The sequence below is a fragment of the Mus caroli genome, chromosome 11 (genome assembly GCF_900094665.2).
Source record: "Mus caroli chromosome 11, CAROLI_EIJ_v1.1, whole genome shotgun sequence".
In the NCBI taxonomy this organism is placed as follows: domain Eukaryota; kingdom Metazoa; phylum Chordata; class Mammalia; order Rodentia; family Muridae; genus Mus; species Mus caroli.
The window spans coordinates 89,424,416-89,448,598 of NC_034580.1; the positions used below are offsets into that span (position 1 = coordinate 89,424,416).

A 24,183-nucleotide genomic window follows, 5' to 3' on the forward strand; every position below is an offset into this window, starting at 1 on the left:
CCCGGAGCCAAGATGGCGCTCCCTGCAGGGCAGGTCACTGTCCTCCGACTGGGAGGGTGCCGGATGTCTGCGGCCCCAAAAGGGTGCTGCCTCAGTGGCTCTGTGGCTCCCGCCTGTCCCATCTAGACTTTCAAGAAACAATTCATGCATGATCTATCATTAGAACAAAGAAACTCAAGTCAAAAGGCCTGAGATTCAACTGTGGCTCAGCCACTTGCTCTGTGACCTCCCGTAGGTAAGTCTTCTACTTTTGCTTCTAATAAGTAAAATGAAAGAACTTACAGCAATTGTTGGAGAGCTCTATTTTAGAATCTAGTAGATATCTAAGCCATGTTATGCTGCACTCCTGGGCCTGGGCCTGGGCTCCACCCTGTGTTCCTGGTAGACAGGGAAGGTTGCTGGATGATCACTTCAAGAATCTTGTTAACTTCTCAAATAAAAAATAAATTAAAATAAATAAATATTCCTTCTCTCCCCTGTAAAGAAAGTGTTGGAAGGGAAGGCAGTAGTAGTTCTGAGTTAATATGCATGTTCCAATTCATTAAGGTCCCTGAGATATTCATGATCAGTATACCAAACGGGTTGGGGGAGGGTTAAAAGACTCAGGATGAGGAGGTCTCACTCACATAACACTGTGAGAGCCGCTAAACCCACTGGAAAAAGGTTTGTACTGTCACAGGAACAATAGGGACAAGTTATGCTTTACAGCTGGGACTAGTTACACTAGTAACATTATTGTGACAAACCCTGTGGAATGAAGAATTTCACCCTCTACCTCTCCACCAACCCATCCTCCCCGGTCTCAAATTTACTGGTGAATAGAGAGACTTTTAGTAGCTGCCTCCAGTTGGTTATTAAATTGGGCTTTGAAATGCATCTATGACTCTATATCACCCGTTAAATTCTTCTGATATATTAATAGAGGTGCTTGGAATCTGTCACAAGAGACTGCTGCAGATAGATGAATAAAATGTGCCCCTTTCCCATGTCAATCCCATAGGATAGGACTGGATCTACTGGGGAATCAGAGATCACTGAAGTTTCTGGAAAGAAAAGAGAGAGATGTCAGAGACCTTCAGGGCCACATCAGAGAAGAAGAAACATGAAAACTTCATCAGGATCCAAAAAGGTTCAGAAGAGCAAAGAGGAAGCAGAGTTCACATATTTCACACACACACACACACACACAAGCCATAAAATGTTCAGAAGAATACATGAGAAAATAAGAATTGTACAAAAACCAGAGAGGTTTTTGTGTGTGTATATGTATTTGATAGATCAGATTTCAATGCCATAATTTAATGGTAAAGCCTTGAAGATGCTAGAGTTTCCAGTCTGATATTTATTAATGTTACCATGTCAAATAACTTCAGCTATAAGATATTTATCAAAGAGTTAACTTATCTAGTTATTTCTGAAAATATTTATATTTATAATAAGGAATCCATATCCTCCGCATATTAACTACTTTATGCATAAACAATAATTCATAAGCCATTTGATGAGCACTTCGAATGATAATAGTGATCCTGCTTCCAGTTGCTATAAAAACCTGAGAGTTGCTTGTTCTGCATTTGGTTTTCTTTGAGACAGGGTCTCACCATGTAACAATGGCTAACCTGGAATTTGCTACACAGAGCAGGCTGGCCAAGATTTACAGGCTTGGAATTTTTAAAAATTAAATCACAGATAAAGGGCATAATCCTTGAATAGGTAAAGAGCATAATCAATAAGAAAAAAAAAAAACAAAACAGGAATCTAACACAGCAAGCCAAAAATGGTCTCTCCCGACTGAAGGACTTATTAGACAATGCAAATAAGTAGCAAACATGAAAACTCTCAAAAACAAACATCCCAGAAATTCTAGCAACACAGAGAAACAGACGCAGATTGCTTTCCTTCCCTGGACCCAACTCTGGCTTCAGAAAATCAATTTGGATACACTGACATTTTTTAGAAAACGTTTATTCACATCACCCTGCCTCAAATCACACATACAAATGTACAGTATGTCTCAGTTGGTAAGTACTTGCTGTGTAAGCGTGAGAACCTGAGTTCTGATTCCCAGCACTCACATCAAAAGCTGAGTGTTATATCCCTATAGATCATAGGCCATCTAGTCTTGCTGAATTGGTGAGCTCCAGATCAGTGAGAGACTCTGTGTCAGGAATAAGAGAGGACAAAAGAGGAAGACACCCAACACTGATCTCTAGTCTACATACACAAACATGTGTGTGCATGTGTATACACAGACATGTACACAGTACTAACATAGATATGCAGACAACACACACACATACAATACATACACAAGAAAATTGTGGTGGGACATTAAGTACTTATTTGGCCAAGTTTTTAAGAAGGTCAGAAATGCTTGCCAAGTTGCCTACAAATACTTAAACTCCTCTCTTTAGAGAGCTGTTTGCTTGGCTCAGAGACTTCCCAAGACAAAGCAAATCAATGTGTAAGAAATAACCCTGGAAATCTGTAATTGGTTGTAACCTTGTGTGTTTGTTTGTGTGTGTGTGTGGGGGGGTGGATGGATAGATAGATAGATAGATAGATAGATAGATAGATAGATAGATAGATAGATAGACAGACAAACAGATAGATAGGTAGGTATATATATAAAATGATATATAAATCATGAGTCATTTCCTAGCCTACTAAGGTTTTCCACTTACAAGATACTGTGACAGGATCTGTTTAATCTTATCAATAACTCTTAATAAGGAATGTGAATCAGATTTTATAGGTGCATCGACCATTAGTCAAGTTCAGGTTTTTAAAAATCTAAAATTTAAACTTTGTTCCAGCGTCCCAGGCTGCATGTAGGATAGTCTGGAAAGTCCTTTCTTAAGGCAGCGTTCTGGCAGGGGGAGGGGAGCAAGAGAATGGGGGCATCAAGGCAAGAGAGTGTTGCAATAAAATGAAAGAGCAAATAAATAAAACCAAAGCCACACTGCTACAGGAGTCAAGTAAACTAAAGACAGCTTAAAGTTGGGAATTACATTTAGCTTGTTTTTGTAATTTTAATGTATTTAATTTAGAAGGTAGGAAATATTGAGATAACTCTACACACTTAGCACAGCCAAGATCCACTACATCAACACCAAGAAGTGCTGGCAAGGGCATGAGATGATGGGAACTCTCACTTCCTGCTGCTGGGAATGGCAAAGGCAGAGCCACTTTGGAAAATAGTTTGCAGATTTTTATGGGAAAATTTGCATATTCTTACAGATGAGCTAGCAATTGTGCTTCTAGCTCTTCATCCAAATGAACTGAAAACACACACACACACACAATCTGTACTTGCATATTTATAACAGCTAATGAGATTGCCAGACTTCAAAAGCAACCAAAATGTCCTTCAATCAATGTGGTAGTTTGAATATGCTTGGCCTAGGGACTGGCACTACTGGGAAGTGCAGCCATGGTGGAGTAGGTGTGTCACTGTGGGGGGTGGGCAATGAGACCCTCCTCCTAATCACACGGCAACCAGCCTTCTCCTATTGGCCTTCATGACTCTCAGCTTCTCCTGCACCAGGCCTGCCTGGACACTGCTGCTCTCACACCTTGATTATAACAGACTGAACTTTTGAATCTGTAAGCCACCCCCAATTAAATGCTGTCCTTATAAGAGTTGCCTTGGTCATGGTACCTGCTCACAGCAGCAAATCCTAACTAAGACATTAAGTCAGTGAGCAGATGTTGTGGTAAATACAGTCAGTGCTGTGTTATTAAGTCCTAGACGGAAATGAGTCCGCAAGCCATGGGAAATGTGGAGGAGCCACCAGTATGTATCATTAAATGAAAGAAGGCAAGCTGAAAGCAGAGGTGCTGTGTAAGCCTAACTTTTTTTTTTGACAAAGGAAAAACTGTAATGATAATACATCATATATGTATGTGATTATACATATATATGTATACTTATATATGCATACACACACACACACACACACACGCGTGCGCACACACACACATGGTTACCAGGAGGAAGAATGTGCAGAGCACAGAGCACATGGGGTTTTTAGACCAAGGAAACTATCCTGTCTGACACTACAATGGTGGACACACATCATTGTATATTTGTTAAAACTCATAGAATATGTAAAAGCAAAATGGCCCAGTCTTAGGGTTTCTATTGCTGTGATGAAACAGCATGACCAAGGAAGCTAGGGAGGAAAGGGTTTATTTCAGCTTACACTTCCAGATGGCAGTCCATTCCTAAGGAAAGTCAAGGCAGGAACTCAAATAGGGCAGGACCCTGGAGGCAGGACCGGACGAAGAAGCCATAGAAGAGTGCTTACTGGTTACTGCTTACTGCTTACTGGCTTGCTCCCCATGACTTGTTCAGCCTGTTTTCTTATAGACCCTCTGAGCACCACCAGCCCAGGGATGGCACCAGCCACAATGGGCTGGGCCTTGCCCTATCAATCACCAATTAAGAAAATGTTCTAAAAGCCTTCCTACAGCTAGAACTTAAGGAGGCCTTTTCTTTTGTTTCTTTCTTTTCTTTTTTATCCCCTCTCCTCATTCCCCCTCTGAAAACCCCCAATTCCATCCCCCTTCCCCCTGATCACTAACCTACCCACAACAAGTTGACACATCAGCACTCCAAGTGCTCCCCACTGTTTGGCCCGGCTTTCTTGGTGTTGATTTTAGTGATCACAGGTTCACTTCGGCTTCTCTGCTTCCATAGTTTTCTTAAGTCCCTTTCCGTCTAGCACGCCCCTGATGATTTTTAAGTGTGCAGTAGTCCCTCCCTTGGATCCACAGTTTGGTTTCTATAGTTTCAGTTATCAGTGTTAGCACTGGTCTCAAGATGAGTGCCTGGAAAATTCCAGAAATTAAAAATCTGTAAGTTTCCAATTGCACGCTATTCTGATTGTTTTAAGGAACCCTTATACTTTCTGGCTGCATTCTACCCAAATCATCGTCTCTTTGTCCAGATGTCCACACTGGTATCACTTATTGGTATTCCTTTAGAGAAGGAGAGACTAGGGTACTTAATTCATGGCCTGCATTTAATAGCTCTGTTTTTTGAAAGCTCATCAGACTCCAGCCTTGCTGTGTCTTTTGCCTCTTGAGTCTTAGCTATGGTGGCTGATTTTCTCATTGTGATTTTGTGGGGTTTTGGGAGGGTGTTTTGTTTGTGTGTTTGTTTTTGCTTTTTATTTTTTGGGTTGTTTGTTTGTTTGTTTGTTTGTTTAGTTCAACTCTAGTGAGGTTCTTTCTAAGCAAGTAGCAAATTGCCTGAGTTAAGGTTTTCTATTCAGCTCTTGAAAGTAGTTCATTGTTTCTACAACGCCCTGAAACCCATGGCAGGTTCATTTGTCATCTTAGAAGGCCCTGTATAGGTAGTAAAACTTGGGATCCCAAGCATGTGTGGAGAGTTGGATATGAGTTGATATGATTTTATATGCTGAAAGGCAAATGTGCTCACCTAGAACTCAGAAAGAGACATGTAAATCTCCCCACAGTGTCCCTGTCATTATGCAGGCTCTTTCCAGTTTACGTTTTCTCAAAAGTATAAAAGCCTCATATGTGCCCCATCTTTCTTCGGAGGTCCCAGGTTCAGCACCCTGCCACACAAAGACCTAAGATCCCACCTTCCATCTCTACATGAACTAAAACCAAACCTCATATTTAACACTATCAAGAAACTCTAACTTCGGTGAGCTTTGGTGGTAGGTGTACGCACTTCCTCCAACTGTGTCCCCATGTTCTGGGCACCAGCTGTGGTATACGTATTGGGGGCCAGCTGTGGTTCCATGTCCTCCATTTCTTCCCTCAAGGTGTTCCCTAGGCAAATCAGCCTGGAAGGATGAAGCAGAGTCAGGAATGGGTGGGCTCTACAGAACCCTGGCTAGGAGTGAGTGGAGAACAGATTTTAGTGTTACAGATCTTTTAGCCAGTACTCAAAGACACAGCTCTCTTAGAGAATCTTCAGTGAAACAGGTGGGGTGCATATACTTTATTCAGAGTGAAAAAAGGCTACCTATGAACCTTGGAGAGTGGGAGGGAGTTTTCAGGGTGAATGCAAATCACTGGCTGGAGTTTAAAGTACTGTGAACTCTTCATTTCTATAGAGAAGCATTCCAGAATCCCAGGCCCTTCCTGGGCAGGCTCTTCTTGGGAAAGAGGGAGTTATATGCTTGCCAAGGACTATGTGACATCCCTCAGGTAGAAGATTGGGGGTCAGGCACCTCAGATCAAGCAGAGAAGAGGAAGCTACACCTTCTCCCCCCACAACCTCTCCCACCACCACCACCACCACCACCACCCTCCCCCATCCCTCTTAAGAGAGAATCCTCCACTCTATACTGAGCTATCCCGACATGGTTGACTACAATCTCAGTAGCTAGGTGTAACAGACTTTCTGTGCTATCAGCTCTGCCCTTCAGTCCCGTGATGGGTCCTGGGATTTCCCCTTGGATGTCTAATTATCTAAAACGATGTTTGTTCTGATTTTATTTTGTTATTTCATATGATAACTCATAAGAATTATGAATGAAATTAGTAGCAGATATTTTATGAAAACTGCCATGAACCTCTACTGGTATATGATAAATGAACATCTTATGGTATGGTTGTTGAACATAACATGCATTTGAGTTTATCCCTAGTGTATGGCTACTAAACACCCTTTTTCCAAGCCATTGTGAGAACAGGTGGGAAAAAAAAAAAAAAAAAAACCTCAAGAATAACATTTGTGCTCCTTCCATTTGTAACCATGGGGAGGAGGGGGGTCATAGCTGCCAACATGAAGTTCAATCCTTTAGTGACTTCTAACAGAAGCAAGAACTGCAAATTCGGCATTCCCCTGAATGTGAAAGTCATCTCAATGCACCTTCTCACATTCAGGGGAAGACCATGACTTCCCCTCTTTCCAAATAGCTGAGACAGAAGTATAATGTTCAGTCTATGCCCATTCGAAAGGATGATGAAGTTTAGGGTGTTCGAGGACACTACAAAGGTGAGTAGATTGGCAAGGTAGTCCAAGTGTACAGGAAGAAATACATCATCTACATTGAATGAATCCAGCGAGAGAAGCCTAACGGCACAACCGTCCGTGTGGGCATCCACCTCAGCAAGGTGGGCATCACCAGGCTAAAGCTGGACAAGAACCACAAGATCCTGGAGAGGAAAGCCAAGTCCTGACAAGTAGGAAAGGACAAGGGCAAATACAAGGAAGAAACAATCGAGAAGATGCAGAGAAGAGACATCTCATACACAGCTTTCGTTAGTCTGCTTAAGTAAACAATAAAATAAAATAAAAATAATAATAAACATATGTTGATGTAAAAGCAAATCACAGGGCTACTCATATAGATGGGCTATTTAGTATCTCGAGGTATTTTCTAGCATATGGAACTACTGTGGGAGTAGAAATGGGCCACTGGTCATATTATAGGCATCATCCCCTTTATCCTTTGAATCCTCATCCCAACTCTAATGATAACCATCCTCCCAGTTCACAAAGGAGTCAACTGAGACCCAGAGAAGCTAAGCAATTTTCTCAGAGTCACATATCCAGTGCTGTCTGACCTTGAAAACCACTTTCCTTTCTCTCTTCTTACCTCTCTAAAGATCCTAGTTCCTCCACTGTGTTTAAAGAGAGCCTAGAGCTTGGGAAGAGTTTACAGTGCAGATCCCTTTGAGTCTCCTCCTTCAAGAGCATCCTAAAAGATCAGTACTTCTGGCAAGGTTCCATTATTAATTATAAGGGTGAAGAGTGAGCCAAAGAATTATGAAGGCTGAATGTGGCTTGATATCACCTTTGGGGAAACCATCAAGAATCCTTGAATAGCCTTGCGTCTGAACTATTCAGAAAGAGAGAAAGGTAGGCCTTCCCTCCCCAGGCAGCTGGGCTTATTTATCCAAGGATGGGTCAGCAGAAGGTCCCGAGAATGGGCTCTGCCTGAAGTCTGCAGGAGAATGTGGAGACGGGAGAGGTTAATGTTCACAGGGAGGCATTGGGAAACCAGCCTAGGTGAGTTAGAAACTGGCCCAAGGCCAAACACAAAATACAGCCATAATTGGAGCCTTCCCAAGTAGAAAAAGGTTATTAGTGGAATCACATTAATCACGATGATGAATGCTGAGACCCAAGCTTTTTTATTAAGTAAAAGACTCAAAAAAAAATAAAGAGTTATACGGACAGGAGGGTAGGGTTCTAATTTTGCAAAATATAGTGAACCAAGAAGGAGAGCAAATATTTAGGATGCACTTTGAAAGCCCAAAACCTGCGATCACAAAGATCACACTCAAGCTGTTCATACAGAGATGCTTGCCAGAAAGCACAGGTGCTCACAGGTGCCCATCACAAGGCAGCCCAGAGCCCCGGAGTACTGTAATGGCAGCCAGGCCAAATTATAACACGGGGGTAGCGATGAAGGGGAGGGGAAAATAAGGCGAGAACAGGAATCTTGCTGCCCATGATCCTCTGGGTTTGATGGTCCACCAAGGGCAGTGCCCAGGAGGGCTTCTCTGGGAACTCCAAGGCTTTAAAAAAAGAAAACATCCTCCATACTACTGTGGCAGACAGAAGTTGGCAAACTTTTATTACTCTGTTGAATGAATCAAAGTCAAAATGCATAGAACAGAGCTTTGCCCCTGTGTTCAAGCCAACCTGGATGAGGAATGAGAGGTGATGAAGGAGAGGCAGAAGAATGAAGAGACGAAGAAAAACGAGAAAATGAGAAAGTGCCCGGGAGGCTTCTGGGGCCTGATCATCATCATGGGCATGGCATTAAGCTAGTGAGTGGTGAATGACCGAGCAAGCCTTTGCTTATCCCTGTCCACCCGCTAAATAGTGGTACAGCTGTGCCCAGATGTAGAAACAGCTGTCCAAAAGATGAATGAAGTGAAAATAAAGGGGGGGATATTAATCTTAGGAAAAGCAACTTGTTCCAAAAGAAAATAAACAGTACACTCTTAGCCCAAGAATGAAGAACACTGGAGTGTTTGCCAAAAGCAGCAAATGTGGGGTTTTCTATAGTTACATAATGCTAGAACCATATCGGGAGGGTACAGGAGATTTAGAATTCTCATCATCTCTCCATACTCCCTGTCTAAAAATGATCAATGGAGAGAGAGCTTGGTAGCCATATTTCTTAGAAGCCCAGAAGTAAATACCAAGAGAAAACAATTAAAAACTCAGGGTGATTCTGGAGAGATGGAAGATGGCTATGAAGCAAGAGCAGGCTGGGTTTTTTTTTAATAAGTCTTCCAGCACTACTTGACTTTTTAAAGTATAGAAATGTACTACTTCAACAAATATATATATATATATATATATATATATATATATATATATATATATATGGGTTCTTCATAGGCTCCTTTGCTTCTGTCTAGTAATTTTAATTATAATAATAAATCTGTGCTAGATAGAGGGAGTCTATGGTATTAATGAGATGTGAAAGTCATTATCACCACCCAAAGTCACTGCAAAGACAAAACACCACCCAGCAACCTGAACAGGGAGCAAGAGGCTTGTTTTCATAGTCTCTGGTGCCCAGAACAGTTTGACTATCCTGTCCCAGTTCAGAATACTCAAGAGTGCACTTCTCTCACCCAGTAGGAATCAGAGCCGGACTATGTCAGTCTTCTGTGCCACCAGGGGAATGAGGATTCAGTATAGGAGAAGGAGGCATGAAGTGGACAGCCAGACATAGAGCTAACCCATGCCAGCTGATGTCATAAATAGCCCTCTTGAATTTGGCACTGGGAAAGAGCTCTGTCAATAAAGTGTTCATAAGGATCTGAGTTGAATGTCAGAACTTGGGTAAAAACAAATCAGGGCATGGTGGCATACATTTATAATCCCAGCAGTGGGAGGCAGACACAGGGGGGATCCCTGGTGCGCACAAGCCTCAGATCAATGAGAGACCCTGAGAGGCAGGAAGGGTGGACAGAGCCTTATAATACCTCTGGCTGCCACATATATGTGTGCCACATGCAATCATGCATGTGCACACACAAGTGAGTTTTCCTGAACTCATTGAGATAACTTCTAAGACAGACTGGGATTCTGGCACATCAGAGAGGAGCAGAGCCACAGAAAATGAATTCTATTATTGCTGTTGTGAACCTAGGGGTTTTTTCCCCAAAACTATTACATTAAGAACTACAGACAAAACTTGTAAAGAAATACATGCACCACACCCACAACATCCTGCTCATGGCTTTCCTGGGTCAAGTCCTCCAAAAGGCTCTGCAGTGCATTGTGTAGCTCCTCCCCACCATTAACTCTCTGTCCTTAAATCTCACCCTCAGTGCTCCTTATGCCCCACCCACTGTCATAGCTCCTCCCACTCCACACTCTGCACTAGCAGGGGCTTCTTCCTAGGACACCTTTTCTCAGAAATCCATGTGCCTCACCATTCCCTCCTATCCAGAGCTTAGACAAGGTCTGCCCCAGCCACCCTATGTGGATCTTACTCCTCCCAAGCATCCCCCTGGCCCCTTGATTCTGCCTTATGGTTCTCCAGAGCATTCAATGCCATCTACCTTCCTATACAACTTATTTCGGAGTTTTTTTTTTCAGTGTATCAACTGTCCCCTTCAAACAGACTGAGGATCTGTCTCAAATACAATGCTTTGTTCTTTTTTTTGATTCTGTGTCAACAAATGTTCCAGCAAAACAAAGTCTTTCCAGAATTTTCATATTCTTACACACTGCTCAATTCCTTCTCGGGTATGCACTGCCCACAACTGAGTTCCTTCCCTGTTAATCCCTTGTCAACAGTTCTGGATGCTTGATGCCTAAAAGCAAGGCATTATCAAATTCTGTGTCAGGTAGGGGCCTGATCCATAGGCCACAATCTTTTCACTGTGGTCTCTCAAATCAGAAAGGGGAAGAGAGCACTTGTGCCCATTTTATAAAAGGACACCAATCTCATTCTTAACTGCTCCCCCTCGTGACTATCTCTGTCTCACAGGCTCCACCTGCTAAGATCACCTCACTGAGTGCTGGACTTCAGATTTGATTTTTGACAGACAAACATTCAGCCCACAACCCAAGTGCAGGGCAGTGGACACTCAGAAGGCAGGAACTTTCTGAAGTGTGGGGTCTAAAGAAGCAGATGGAGGGCAGAACAGAGCAATGGCTTGAGGTATCCCCTCAGACACAGACCAGAGAGAAAAGCAAGCTAGGGAGGCAGAGACAAGAGAGACACAGCTCCAAGACGTTGAGGAGGAAATGTTTTTACAGAGTCCCTGGGGTCACATTTTCTAAAAGGGAAAGTGCCATGGAAGGTTCTGATTCTCTCTAGACCCTGGAGGACAGAGTCTCTGAAGAAACAGCTAGCATCGTTGTCGTTGAGTGGATGGAGGGCCTGAGACTATCTGGTCCACAGTAAGGCATCAGCCTTGAGGGATGTGTGCTAGACTTAAGTGGGAAGGTGGTGGTTGTTGTTTCCTGAAAGGAAAACAGTTTTGTTAATTACTGTCTGATCAAAATATCTTTTCAGTATCTCTTCATGATGTGGTGATTTTTAGAGAAACTTCTTATTTCGTGAAGTTAGTCAAACAAGTATACAAGTGGGAAGGGCTGTAGAGCATCTGTGCTCTGCCTGCTGTGAAAGTCACATGGGATGCATGCATTACCCCGAAACAACAGGGTTAACCACACAAAGCAGAACTGTGCAAAGAAAGGAGATCCTCTTACTTGAGAACTGGAGGACCCATTCTAGATTCTACTGATAGCTTTACCTGAAATACCTGAAGAGATCCAGATAGATAGACACACAGAGACAGACAGACAGACAGACAGAATAGACAAATGAGACAGACAGATAGATAGATAGATAGATAGATAGATAGATAGATAGACAGAGAGATAGAGAGACATGCAGATAGATAATAGACCAATGAGATAGGCAGATGATAGATGATAGATAATACTATTGTTAACTGCCAAATATTTGTGTATATTTTTAAGATGTGATATCATGTTTTGATTTACATATACATTGTAGAATGATTAAATCATTCTAATTAATACCTATAATTATATATCCTCTTCTCAACTACTTGGTTTTGTTTTGATGTTCTATTATCTTAGCAATTTGAAATATACAGTACATTATTATTAACTGTCATTGCCATGGTATCACTAGACCACTCAAGCATATTCTTCTAACAGAAGCTAGATATCTAGAATTGGTCCTCCAGTAAGAGGATCTCCTTTCCCTGCACAGTTCTGCTTTGTGTGGTTAACCCTGTTGTTTCTGGACCAACATTCTCTAATGTGAGACTTAGTGACACTAACAAAACAATTGACTAAGAATGCTCAGCTCCTCCCTGCCCGTGGGGATATAAAGTGGATCTTTCCATCAGCACACCAAACAACCTAGAATGTGTAGGGGACTCATTTCCTACATGGTGCACGAAACTAGAGGAAGTTGTCAAGCAAATCTGCCCAGAAGCCTTCTGTTTACATTGTTTGGGGCAAATGCTATTTATCACCTGCCTTTCGCCTCTGCTGTCACTTGATGTTTGGTTTTTAAGGACAGAAGATCTGTCATCTAGGAGGCCTTTCCGATTTCGCGTTCACTTCTGAGCAGGACTGGGTGGCACTAAGGGCCCACAGCATGTGCTGGTTCTCAGTTTCTGGAAAAGCAAGTTCCAGTCTGATTCTCCAGAGCATCCTTGGCCTAAGTCAGGTCAACCTCTCGACTAAACTTCCCCACAGTCTCAGACTTGCATTTCAACACAATTCCATCAATTGTGGTCCTATGTGTTGTTACTTTAAAAAAAAAAAAAAAAAAAAAAAACTTTGTATTGATTCTTTGTGAGTTTCATATCACGTACCCAAGTCTCACTCATCTTCCCATCCCCTCACATCCACCTCCCCACCCCTGAAAACGCCCCCCAAAAAGGGAAAAAACCCAACAACAACAAAAACAAACCAACCAAAGCATAGAAAACATCTCCTCTTGGAAGCTGTAGTATGTCACCTAGTGTTTCCCACAGTCTACACCTTTGTCCATACATCTTCACTTGCAAGTGTTCATGGCAATGAGTCCTTGGTCTGGTTCAAGGTCTCTGGCTTCTGTCACACCATCAATACTGGACCCTCATCTGGACTTCTCTCTCCGTTATCCTGTTGTGACCTTGTGTCATGGAGATCTTGCAGTCCTGGATCAGCAGGACCACCCACTCCTTTTATGTGCTCCAATGGTTCTAGATGAAATAGATTTGGGGGTGGACCAACTCAAAGCCCTCGATCTGGGCCGTAGCTGAGCTGGTCAGTCCATTGGCTCTCCGGTATCAGCACCCCCAGGGAAAACTCCCCAGCACTGACTGGGCTAGCTCACCCTCTCACTTGGATGAAGCGACTGAAGGTGTGTTTCTGGATGCAAGGTGACTCCCAAAAGCTTCAGGGCCAGTGATTAAAAAAAAAACAAAAACAAAAGAACAGCAGACATCTGGAGAAGTCTTGGTTCCAACTAGGGGTACAACATGCTAACTACATTCAGAGGGAATGTCGAACTTAGCCACATTTATATTCTAGAAGACACCACTATGTATGGAATATGAAAACAACAAAGGCAACATGTAAAACTGCTTCAGGACATTTTATAGCCCATGTGAAATAAAAACTGCTCATTAAGTGAACAGTAAGTCATTTTTGTAAGAGTCACTTACACTTTTTCAGTTATGCTTATGGGGAGAGGCGTACACTATCTGGGTGGAAAGTCCCATTGCTCTGCAGACATCCCTGGACTCAGAAAAGTGTCACTCAACTAACTTCCTATTAGGTCTTTATCAAGTGAAGGCTGTAGGGAGGTTTCTCTCCGAAACCCACTCCACTATGTGGTAGCCATGTCTATAATACTCTCTTTCTCTCCTCTATCTCTGCCTGTCTCTGTTTCTCTCTCTCCTCTGTCTCTGCCTTTCTCTCTCTCTCTCCTCTGTCTCTGACTCTCTCTGCCTCTCTTTTCTCTGCCTCCCTCCCTCCCTCTCTCTCCCCTCTGTCTCTGTCTCTCTCTCTGTCTCTCTCTCCCCTCTGTCTCTCTCTCTCTCTCTGCCTCTCTCTCCCCTCTGTCTCTGTCTCTGTCTCTCTCTCCCTCTCTCTCTCCAACCTGGGGGCTTTGTGCTTACATCTCTCTTATCTGTGGTCACCCTCCACATACACAGGCAACAGATGAGGCAGTCCCTGAGTGAGCAGAGTCTACAAACACCTCCATCTCCTGCTCATGTGTGGTGGCAACACTGCAAGACCGAGAAGTAGCCAAGACTTAGCGTGAGTTTTCTTACTCACTAGCTAACATTTTTTTTCCTCTGTGTCACTTCTCATTATCTTGAAAAACACACCTCTTTTTAACGGGAGCCACTAGCATTTGCCTATATTTGTCTGTCATTATTCCAGAAGAAGGTAAAATCTTACATGCTGATAGGCTTAGCCTTACTGGGTCTCTCCACACTCAGCTTAGCACAGCCCTCTCCACAGCTTTCCTCCTTCTTGTCATCACAGGCTGGGGAGAAGTTGCACTGCCCTTGATAAAGAGTGACATTCATGTTTCACCCAAATCTGTGCTATCCCAGGGCTGGGAAGACTCAGAGAAAGGCATTAGGGTAAGCAGTGGCTTTTCTAGCACCTGTGATGACTTTGATATCATTCATGGTTCAGTTAGAAGAAAGCATTAGGGCTGGAAAGATGGCTCAGTGGTTAAGAGCACTGACTGTTCTTTCAGAGGTCCTGAGTTCAATTCCCAGCAACCACATAGTGGCTCACAACCATCTGTAATGGAATCCAATGCCCTCTTCTGGTGTGTCTGACGACAGCGACAGTGTACTCACATATATAAAATAAATAAATAAATCTTTAAAAAACAAAAACAAAAAAAGAACTCTTTTAAAAAAGAAAGAGGAGGAGGAAGAAGAGAAAGAAGAAGAGGAAGAGGAAGAGGAAGAGGAAGAGGAAGAGGAAGAGGAAGAGGAAGAGGAAGAGGAAGAGGAAGAGGAAGAGGAAGGCATTAGTTAGATCCTCATGAGTTTGTCACACTTAGCCTCTTTGGCTTCATCAGCGCATCTAATATGCTCACAGCTACTTTGGTAAACATATGCTCGAGCGTTCTCCCAGGCTAACGCGGTGCCCTTCTGGATCCTGCCAGCATTTTTTTGGTGACATTACTTCAGATTCATGTCTAGTTCTGTAATCACTCCAGGTAATTTCCCAGAACTGAATGATGGATTTTAACTTCTACTGATTTTTATATGTGTTAAGTTACATCAGTAAAATTAAAATAATAATTTTTATGTTTTAAATGCCTTAGTCCTTATCATGGCTATTTTATCCTTTTTTGAAATACATCTGTACAAAGACTCTGGTCCTCAAGCCAGAAAACCCATCTATAATAATCCCTGATGGGCATATAAGCCTCTGAATTCCTTTCTTTATTCACTTTCAAAGTCTGGGACTTTTGTACTAAGTGTTTTCTGAGACTGCTGACACCTTATGTTAAATGAGTTGCTATGCCTAGACAGTCAAATAAGCCTTTAGCTGAGTTCCTTCATAGGCATTTACTTTGCCTCTACCCATTACCAAGCATGGAGGAAATAAGAGTGAACCAAACACAGAATCTGCCTTCGAGAAACTTAGAATCCAGCTAGGATCCAGACAGCTGTTAGTTACAACACAGGAGACCCAATGCTGTTAGTTACAACACAGGAGACCCAATGCTGCCTCTGCTCTTTGCCGTATGACAGTCCCTCTGTGGACTTGGTAAGGACGCCACACACCAATAAATGCATACAAATTACAACAGGAAAGTCAATAGGGACTATGAGTTCCACGGTGTATTGTGTATTTGCTGATTTTCAAACTCTCTGTATGAAGGGTTAGGCAGATGGCTCAGCAGGTAAAGGCTCTTGTGTCCAAGCCTTGAGTTCAATTCCCAGAACCTACAGGGTGGAAGGAAAGAATTGATGCCTGAAAGTTGTTCTCTGGCCCTCCATACATGCTGTAGCATGAATGTCTGTACACACACACACACACTAGATAGATAGATAGATAGATAGATAGATAGATAGATAGATAGATAGATAGACAGATAGAGATAGATATATATATTAGTACTTTATACTTAGAAAGTGATATGTCCCCCATAGGCGCATGTGTTTGAGCACGTGGTCCCAGCTGGTGGTGCCATTTGGGAAGATACTGGACTATTAGGAGGTAGAGCTGGAGGATGTCACTGGGGTTGAGATTTGAGGTATTGCAGCCAAGCCTTACTCTGTCTCTCTGTCTCCTGAGCGAGGACACACAGAAACAAGCTGGCCTCATGCTTTGTCTTCTTGTGTTATTTTTTCTTCTGTGCTTTAGCATGACCCTCTTTACTTTCCTGCTGTAAATTTTGTGCATTTATTCATTTGTGGTGTCCTTGCATGAGGTGCCATCGTGCCTCCACACCGTGATGGATTTTATTCCTCTGGAATTACAAGCAAATGTGAACCCTGTTTCTTTCACTAATGCACGTAGGATACATACATTAGAGGAAAATATCAACAGGCTGGATGAAAAGATAAAATGGGTTCATAGATAAATAAAAACCCCAAATCTATGTAACTGAAAAGTAAAATATCAGAATCAAAAAAAAGAAAAATTCACTGGATGAATTTAACAGAGGGCTGGATGCTGAAGAAGATACCATCAGTGGACTTGAAGTAAAGTCAGCAGGAACCATCCAAGCTGAAGCCAAGAATTAGAAATGACACAAGAGGACTGAGAAGCAAAAGGCACAAACCACTGGGACACCACCAGGCTTGTTACTGAAGTCCCAGGAAGTAATAAAAGATGTTTTAATATCTGAAGAAATAATAGTCGAGAGTTTTCCAAATTCAATTAGTCATCATCCTGAAGAACCGAGAAGTTCTGAAGTCCCTTAGCAGAGTAAATGCAGAGAAATGTTCACCTTGTAATCATACTGGGGTGCAAAAGAGCAGATAAAACCTCCAAGGCAGCCATTAATGAGTCAATAAGTAAATAAATAAATTAGACATACTATATCAGTTAAGACCAAGTATCAAACTGAGAGCCTAGACTCACAGTCTCAGGAGAGTGTTACAAACCTTCACCCTCCCTACCAGGGTGGGGTTGATGAAGCCACCAGAAAGACAGAGGGTTTTCATTCCCATAGAGGCTGAGGATGCCACCTAGGAAACCTGGGTTTCCTGGGACTCAAGACCACCAGGAATTTCCTCTCACTTCACTACTAAATATCCAGGGAGGAATGGACTTTTGTCTCTTTTTGACTCATGAGAGCGATATTCATTCAGGAAAGTCAACCAAGATAGTGTTTTTAAAAGACCTGGGGCTACAGAATATAATCTGAAAAAAAAATTGGGGTGTGAATAGAATAGCACTCATCCTACCAAGAGCCAAGCATTTCTTAAGTGGAATAAAAAGAAAAAGAAAAAAGACAGTGAATTCCAGTGCCAAAAATGATAGGTATGCAAATAATCTTTTTTAAAATACCATGATATCATTAGTATTTTTAAGTCAACAAGTGATTTCATCCACTCTTGATACAAAAAGGCTGAAAGGCTTAGCCAAGAAATAACATCAACAACAAATTGGAAACATAATGTAGATCCAAACAAGGATTCATTATTATTATTATTATTCTCTCTTCCTGACCACAGTTTTCCCTCCCTCCCCATCCCCTAGCCTCTCTCCCTCTCCACCTTCCCTCACCCACAGATCTATCCTTCCTCTGCCTCCCTCTCAGACAAGAGCAGGCCTCCCAGAGACATCACCCAAACATAGCAGAACCAGCTACAATAAAGATTAGGAACATACCATCATATCAAGGTCAGACAAGGCAACCCAGTAGGAAGAAAGGGTCACAGGTAGACAAAAGATTCAGGGACCGCCCCTGCTCTCACTGTTAGGAATCCCACAGAATGCCAAGCATCTCTGTCATAACACATAAGCAGAGGACCTAGGTAAAACCCCTACAGGTTTCCTGTTCTCTGACAGTCCCAGTGAGACCTGGTCAGTTGATTCTGTGGACTATGTTCTTGTGGTATGTCCCTAACCCCTCTGGTTCCTCTGATTCCTCTGATACCTCCTCTTCCTCCCCTTCCTCCTCCTCTTCCTCCTCTTCCTCCTCCTCCTCCTCCTCTTCCTTCACAGGACTCCCTAGCTCACCCTAAGGTTTGGTTGTAGGAGTGTGCATCTGCACCCATCAATTGCCAGATGAAGTCTCTCCGGTCTCTCTCAGAACCGTTATGCTAGACTCTGGTCCCAGAACACTCTGCAGGCAGGACAAACCAAAAGCCAAATGGGGATTTTTATAGGTGAAGACTAGAATAAACATTAAAGGTTTGACTGATGAGCCATGGTGGTGGCAGAAAAAATCAGCAGTGGACAGACAGGTGCAGCAGAAATTATCCAGTGTGTACTCAGAGCAAACAGAGTGAATGAAATCCACAAAACCCTCAAGTCCTGTGGGACTATAACAAAAGAATGATTTCCTGTCCCTGTCCCAGAGTCTAGAAAGGTTAGGAGGAAAGGGCAGGGCTGAGAGAGTATTTGAAAAACAGCATGGCTGGCACTTCCCAAATTTCACCTAGAGAGAGGTGAGCTGATTCTAAACAGAATATGCCCAGAGAGATCAATTCCATCAGATCTTAATTGTTTGAAGGCTGAAAAATAAGGGAGAAATGTCTAGAAACAGTCAAAGCAAATAAAGCCTTGTCTAAGAAGCCCAGTTTAAATGATTGCAGTCTCCCTGTCAGACAGTGGTCACATCCGGAGGGTCTATCACCTCAAAGGGTACAAAGAAGCTGCGATGGATTCAGAGTGAACTGTCCCTCACAGGTTCATAGTTATGCATCACGCTGGTAAACTGCTGTGTGCTGTGAAGATTACTATATATCTGGCCTTAGAAGCCAAGTAAAACACATACACACACACACACATGCATGCTAACCTGCTATTGCAAACCCAAACATGTTTGTTTCAAAGTGTTCTCAACTTTGGTATCAGACTGGCTCCCTGACCCTGTGACATAGAGAAAGAAAAACAAGCCAAATAGCAAGTAGCTAAAGGTATTTTCAAACATGCTATCCTTGAGAGTCAATAGCCAGTAAGCCATTTGCTGATGTATCTAATGTTTGTCTCATAGTATGAAAATGCCCATCATGGGAAAGAACAGGCAGAAGTCCATCCATGGAGAGAAACTCCAGCATAGCCGTTTGCTTCCCCAGCAGATTTTAGCCGTGAGCATTGATTTAATGGTGTTCCTTTTGTTCCTTCCCTCAGTTTGGCCTCCCCAGTCTCCTCGGCTGGATGTTATGAGCACCTGGTTTAATGAGGTTTTGCTACCTAGTCATGGCTTCTCTCCATCTACTACTGCTCTTTGTTTCTTTGTTTTTGCTTGCTATATGCTTAATAAACTCATTCATTTAAAACCAAAAGTAAGGCTTGACCATCTTCTGAACAGTACAAGGCAGCTTGTGTGCTCAGTTGGTGGGACTGTCTGGAGAGGACAACACTTTAGGAGGTGGTCCAAAGATGTGGGAAGCAGATCACTAGGGACTCACCTTTGGGGACTATACTTGAACCCTTGTTTCTCCTCTCCTCTCCTCCTCTTCCCTCTCCCTACCTCCTCCCAACCCCTGCCTGCTTCTCTCCATGTCCAACATAATATGGAGAAATCTCCTGCACCACACTCTCACTGCCAAGATATTCTGCCCTAATACACGAAGCCAGGTAGTCACAAACAGGACCCTCTGAATTATGAACCAAAATAATCCTGTCCCCTCTCAACTTGTTCTCTCGGGCACTCCATCACCACAACAAAGATGGATGGATACAACGCAATTTCTAGAATTACATATGCCTGAGTGGTGGTGACAGAATAGAAATTCATCTAGCCACTCACCCAAAATGCATGCTTCTTTTAAACGTGGATTTTCCCCCTCACAATAATTTAAAAGTATGGGTGGTCAGGTGGCCGTTTAGAACAAGAAAAAACAGGATAATTAGTTATATTACTACAAGCTCTGCTGTATCCCTTGACCTAGAAAGGCTTTGCCACACAATCTCTATTCCTACCTCTCAGCCTACTGGCAGAACAAATGAACTGCCTATTGTAGGGTGCACTGTGTGAAGGTTATCTCTGTATATTCCGTTGTTGACTGCTGTACTAGCAAAGAACCGAGTACTGGCCAGATTTGGGTATTGTTCTTATAGCTCATCACCTGCCTCAGCACTTTGTAAACACTCCTCCTCCCTCACCTGTCAATTGGCTTAATAAAGATCTGACAGACAATAGCTAGGCAGGAAAGGGAAGCAGAACTTCCAGGCTGAGAGAGTGTCTCTGGGAGAAGAATCAGAGGCAGAAAGATTCCCCAGCAGGTGGACTGAAACATCAGCAAAGAGCTGGCCAAGTGGCAGGACCTAGGGCTAGAGTAGTCAGGATAAATTTAGACTGAGCTAGCTGAGAATCTGCCCAGCTAAAAGCCTAAGCTATAATAAAAATCCATAAGTCTCTGTGTCATGATTTAACCAATGGTGGGGCTAGAAAGTTCAGCTACAGCCTATATTGAAGAATTTAGCAATGTTTCAAGTGGGTGCCAAAATGGACCTTTTTAACACCTTCCTTCCCTGTGACCTATAACTAGTGGTTGCCATTGTCAAAACTAAGCCCTGATTTCAGAGCCCGGTAAGTAACCCAGAAATTCTTAGTGAGACTCTTTTAACCTCAGTGCACATTTGACAACGGTACCAAATGTGCAGGCATCACCAGAATCCTTGGTGTTGGTCCAGGCATAGGATTGTTTTCTAATGTTCTTCCTATAATTCTCCTAAATTGCTGAGATTCAGGCCCACTGCTCTTGCAATTGAGCACAGAGACACTGAGGCCTGATCCAGATCCAACGGCAGAGAACGAGAGAGAGAGATGAGACAGAGAGTCAGAAATGCCTATTCTCTGGGATCAGCATATGGCCATGGAAAGAGCGGATCTTTTGCTAACTGACACTGGTTACAAAAGAGTATGTCAGGCTACTTAGGTTTCTGGGCAGCTTTATCTCCAACAGTGGGACTTTAATTGAGCCCAGTCCCTGGAGCCCATCACAGACAGGCAGGAGAAGAAAACCATAATCAAAACTTGCTATTGGACTCAATCTTCAGACCCAATTCAATCATAAAAAAAAAAATTTCCCACAAGCTTTATAAGAGATACACACCCTCATTCTTCAGCAGCTCTGAAATAGCCTGTGAGCGACACCTGAGCCCCAAGCTCTGGACACTTCTTATTAAGTCTGACTCTCAGAGAGCTAGCTAGCTGCAGTTCGGGAAGTGTTTGAACATCAGGCAGGATCTCATTGGTTAATATGCACATGCAGTTCTGAGACAGGAATGCCATGAAGTTAAAACATTTACCAAATTGACCTCAGACCCAGCTTTCCCTGGGCATCTCCCTCCCAACTCAGCAACAAGTTTAACATCCCTGCCCTAGGTTCATGCTGGATTAGGAGTCAGCCAGAAGTTCTCTGGTTGACCTCTGACTACTGATCTTCTAGCATTCCCTATGTCAACTCTAGCTGTCACTCAAACCACTCTCGTGAGAGGCTAACACCTACCTTGCATTTGCTAGTTCCCTTCCTCCCAATAGTCAATGTCACCCTCTGGGGTTCCCTGTTCATTAGCTGAGAATTTGCTGGGAATGGACATGAAAGCAGGCATCTTATCCCCTTGAGTACCTGGTCCTCTGCTTATGCACCCATTTTCTGCCCCAAACAAGGCTCCCTGAATTCCAAAACTTGCAGAAGCAAATTTAAACTGTTCTGCATCGAGTGCTATGTTTCTAAGTCATCCCCACTGAGTCTACTCACTGTGGCTATGTCAGTGTTTACAGCCACTGCGTTACTTACTGCTCTTGCCTAGGATCCAAGTTCTTAAGATTCTAGTACAGACCATTAAGAGTTCTGATGTAAATTGGGCAGTGGTGGTGCATGCTTTTAATCCCAGCACCTGGGAAGTAGAGGCAGGTAGAGCTGAGTTCAAGGATAGCCTGGTCTACAGAGCAAGTTCCAGGATGGTCAGAGCTATTACAAAGAGAAATCTTGTCTCAAAAACAAACAAACCACAGAGTTCTGATGTATGGAAATCTATAATTCTTCAGCTAGAAAGGCTAGAAAGAGATAGTATCCTATTTCTACATCATCTTCCCAAAAGATGGGCATTCATTATATAAGTATTAAACAATAGAATTCTTAACAAAAAATATTGCTTTGCCCCAGAGTGACAGATAGTTTTCATCTCTAATAATTCTAAGCAAATAGCAGGGACTGCCTAGAGGGCCATGTAGAGAAGAATTCCAAAACTGGGTATGAACCTAGTTAGAAATCTTCTCTTGGAGGATGCAGAGATGGCCCTTTCATTAGGAGTACTTGCTGTGTGGGCATGTGGATCTGAATTCAGATCCCAGCACCCACATAACGAGTTGAGTGAATGGTTTCATATGTATCTGTAACCACAGCACTGTCGATGGGCAGAAATGGGAGCATTGCTGAGGCTTGCTGTCTGCCAGCCTAGCTGAAAACCATGAGCTCCAAGTTGAGGAAAAGACCCTGTTTCAAAGTAGCAAGATAGTGACAGAGAAAGACACCCAATGTCATTGTCTGGTCTCTGCACTCACAGGCACATATACCCTCTGTGGTAGTATGAATAAGAGTAGGCTAGTAAACGTGAATGTTTGGTCACCAGAGAGTGGCACTATTAGGAAGTGGAGTAGGTGTGGTCTTGTTGGAGGAAGTGTATCACAGGGGGTAGGCTTTGGAGTTTCAAATGCTCAAGCCAGACCCAGTCTCTCTCTCTCTCTCTCTCTCTCTCTCTCTCTCTCTCTCTCTTCCTGTTGTTAGAAGATTTGGATGTAGAACTCTCAGCTCCTTCTCCAGCACCGTGTCTACTTGTGTGCCACTATGCTTCCTGCTATGATAATAGAGGTCTATAATCATAGACCAAACCTCTGAGTCTGTAAGCTAGCTCCAATTGAATGTTTTCCTTTATAACAGTTGCCACGGTCATAGTGTCTCTTCACAGCAATAGAGCTTTGACTAAGATACCTTCACACGCATATGCACATAAGTCACACACACAAATATACACCAAAAAAAAATTAGAAAATAAGTTTCTAAAAAAAAAGAAGAAAGAAGAAAAAGGTTTGTCTTGATCTATTAGAAATGTCTGTGGTAGGCAGCAGGTAGGAGTACAAAGGTGCATGATGTAAATACACATTGATTTCATTACCAATTAGCAGCAAGACTGAGACTAAAACCCAGGTTCCCTGACCCTGGCTTGTAATGATTTTACATGGAAAATCATGTAAATTAAAGGGCTGACTTGCAGCTCACAGCTACTTGACAGTGTAACCTGAGATGGTCATTAGGAGCACATACCCAGAGATCATCAGAAAGAAACCAATCTAAAATCTAAGCTTGACTAAGGCCACATGAATGAGTGGTGAAATAAGACCCAGTTTATAAGAATTCCATTTATCCTGAGCTTTTCAAATATATAAACTCCTGAGTTTATATATTTGTTTCAAATATATAAACTCCTGAGTTTATATATTTGTTTCAAATATATAAACTCCTTATATACCCAAGTTGCAAGGGATTAAAAGAGAGAGAGAGAGAGAGATACAATGCTTTATTTTGGGTAGTCCTTATAAGGCATGAAATTATTCCCCTTAATAGAGACAATTTATTCTTAAGCACTTATTTAAAAAGGAAAGGGAGAAACTGTGTAATGATGCCCCTAGAAGCAGCAATGTTGCTCAAGTTGGTACATCACCCAGATACCCTACTGAAGAGACGAGCTCACTACCCCTCTCCTAGGAGAAGAAATTCCCAAGCTACTTGTAATGAGTAACTTTAACAGTCAACATGATAAAGCCTAGAGTCTTCTGGGAAGAGGGTTTCAAAAGAGATTGTATACATCGGGTTGACCTGTAGGGCTGTCTATGAGGGAAGGGTCTTGAGGGCCTTAACTGACATATAAGAGTTCACCATAAATGTGCGCGACACCATTCCCTAAGCAAGGGCTCCTGAATAGGATAAGAGGAGGAAGCTAGCTGAGGTGACAAGCCAGAATGGAAGCAAGTGGGCCTACACGCATCTAGTTCTCTCTGCTTTTGACTGTGATGTGATGTC

At 42.7% G+C, this 24,183-nt stretch overlaps 1 pseudogene; it reads left to right on the plus strand.

Moving 5' to 3' along the window:
* The first annotated feature begins 6,766 nt into the window (after positions 1–6,766).
* LOC110304548 lies at positions 6,767–7,263 on the plus strand (annotated as a pseudogene).
* Positions 7,264–24,183: the final 16,920 nt, after the last annotated feature.